This window comes from Somniosus microcephalus, unplaced genomic scaffold (assembly GCF_052327205.1).
Source record: "Somniosus microcephalus isolate GS21.2 unplaced genomic scaffold, FLI_Smic_1.0 unresolved_chr8, whole genome shotgun sequence".
Taxonomy (NCBI): domain Eukaryota; kingdom Metazoa; phylum Chordata; class Chondrichthyes; order Squaliformes; family Somniosidae; genus Somniosus; species Somniosus microcephalus.
Genome location: NW_028225186.1, coordinates 13,327,031 through 13,330,023, shown reverse-complemented (window position 1 = coordinate 13,330,023; position 2,993 = coordinate 13,327,031).

The window sequence follows — 2,993 nt, the reverse complement described above, 5'->3', positions numbered from 1 at the left end:
GCAGCAGGCTCTATGGCTAGAATAACATTCACATGTAACTGTTTAATAGGGTCGATTGTGTGAATGGTATCTTCCTTTACCAGTATAACAACATTGAGGGGAAGAGTGGCTTTCTCCTGTTCTTATACAACAGGATAATGGTGGTTGAATGACCGCCTCCTCTTGCTATGCAATGAGCTCGAGGAGCTGATTGAGCTGCTTCAGTTTCTGTGTATCAGGCTCGAGAGACTAAACGCCCTTTTACTGAACCAATGAAACACGTTCGGGGGCTGAATGGCCTGCTCCTGCACCTAGGGTACAGGCACGAGGTGATGAATAGCATTCTCCTCTTCCTGTGTAATAGGATCAAGATGCTGACTTGCGTCCACAGGCTAAGGGTCCTCCAGCTTCTGTGTAACAGGCTCCAGGAGCTGAATGGCCTTCTCCTGTTCCTGTGCAACAGAGTCGAGAGCATGAATGGCCTCCCCCTTTTCTTTTGGAATAGGCAGGAGTAGCGGAAAAGCCTCCCCCGGTTGATAGACAACAGACTCCAGTGTTTTAGTGGCCCAATCCTATTCCTATGCAGAAGGCTCGAGGGGCTGAATGGCCTCCTCCTGTTCCTGTGTAATACGTTCGAGTGCTAATGGGATTCCTCCTGTTCCTGTGTTACAGGATCGAGTGTCGAATGCCTTTCTGCTTTTCCTGTGTAACGGGGTAAAAGGGCTGATTGGTTCCCTCCTGTTCCTGTGTAACAGGATCGAGGGGCTGATTGGCCAGCTTCTTTTACTACTTAACATGTTTGAGGGATAGAATGTCCTCCACATATTCCTGTGTGGAAGGGTCGACAGGTCTGGATAGCCATCTGCTTTTCATGTGTTAAATGTTTAATGGGATGAATGGCCTCCACCTGTTCTTAAGCAAGAGACTCGAGGGAGTTGAATTGCCTCCTCCTGCTCCCATGCACCAGGATCGAGGGATTGAAAGGCGTCCTCCTGTTCCTATGTAAAAGGGTCATGTGTCTGATTGGCCTCCGTCTTTTCCTGCGTAAAAGGCTCGAGTGGAATAAAGGTCACTTCCTGCTCCTGCGTAACAGGCACATGTGGATGAATGGGCATCCTCCTGTTCCTGCATAACAGGCTCAAGAGGCTGAATGACCTCCTCCTGTTCCTATGTAACAGGTTCAAGGGGCTGAATGGTCATCTGTTCCTGTGTAATAACCTCAAAAGGTATGAAAGGCCTTCTCCTTTTCCTTTGTAACAACCTCCTGTTCATATGTAAAAGGGTCATGAGTCTGAATGGCTCCTGTTCCTATTTAAAAGATTACAAGGGTTGAATGGGCTCCACTTTTCCTGGTTACAGGCTCGACGAGTTGAATCGCCTCCTCCTGATCCTTTACAACAAGCTCGAGTGGTTGAATGGCCACCTCCTGTTCCTATGTAACAAGCTGGAGGCGCTGAATGGCCGCCTCTTGTAACTTCAGTGTCAATCTCCGCAGATACCTGCAGACCGGGAACTCTCTTCAGGATCACTCTCCACAGATAATCACTGATGTGCTAAGGTTTCCTGCTTTTTCTGTCTTCTTTTCTGGTTTACAACTTTTGAATTATCTGTATTGTAATTAGGACAGTAAAGTACCCATCTTAAATCGGCAGCCTCAGGGAGTCAGTTTTCTACTTTGTACGTTGAACAACACTTACCTTGTGCGTAATGTGCTGCTCCAGACAGGGATCGAAAGTCCAGGTTAATGAGTGCGAAGGGCAGCTGACGGAATCACCGCTGCACCACACAAGAATTATAGCGGGTGTGTCTGAGAGGGACCCGGGAATTTGAGAGCGGGGCTAGTGGATCGAGATCCAGAAACCCGGGATTACACTCAGAAAAACATAGACTGCAAAGGTCTGTGTACCGCCCATACTGAGAGTATTTGAGGAAAACAGGGAGAGTGGCACAGAGAATGGCGAAATATCCCCATTCAAGGGCTGGAAACTGGGCAGAAACGGCAGCTGTGGAATCAGCGCCGGGCTGAATGGAAGGGGATACAGAAATTGCACGGGACATGTGAGCAGTTCTGATGGATCACTAATGGCGATTGAGTGACTCCATGTGGTGAATGTGCACGGCGCACATCAGCAGGTCTTTTTCTTTTATATTATTCATTCACGGGAGATGGGTGTCACTGGCAAGGCCAACATTTGTCCCCAAAACTTAGTTGCTTTATGAATCTTGTAGATGGTACACACTGCAACCACGTTGCGCCAGGAGTGGAGGTAGTGCATAAGTAATGTGATGGATGGGTTGTCGATCAAACATGCTCGCATGTCTGCAGTATACGTAATTGCGAATGAGTGCCCCCTGGTAGTTTAATGTACATGGTGTATGTCAGCAGTTCTTTAGTGATTAACTTTTATTTTATTTTTATTTTGTATCCTGCATTTGCTGCTTAGGATGCTGTCTCCTCTACATTGGGGACCAAACGTTGATTGGGTTATCAATTTGAGGAACAACTCAATTCCGTTCACAAGCATGACCCTGCGCTTCTGGTCGCCTGTCATTTTAATTATCTGTGCCCCTCCCACTCTCACCTCTCTGTCGTTGGCCTGCCACACTCTTCTAATGAAGCTCGAGAAACAGAACCTCATCTTGTCATTTGGCAATTTACACCTTTCTGGACTCAACGTTGATTTCCACAATTTCAGATCATAAACACTGATCCTATTTTTTCAGATAGTAGCTGTTGGTAATGATTCTGTTATTGACATTTACAGTTCCTCTTGACCCTTTTGGTTTTTCCTCTCCATTGCTACCTCTGTACTTGCTTAAAAACTGTTATATTTGTAACTTTTTCCCATGTTGATGAAAGGTCATCGACCTGAAACGTTAAAGTTGTGTCTCTCGCCACAGATGCTGCCTGACCTGCTGAGTATTTCCAGCATTTTCTGTATTTATTTTAGGTTTCTAGCATCCACAATATTTTGCTTTCGTATTTACAGAAGTTTCAGAAATTTCAAGTGTAA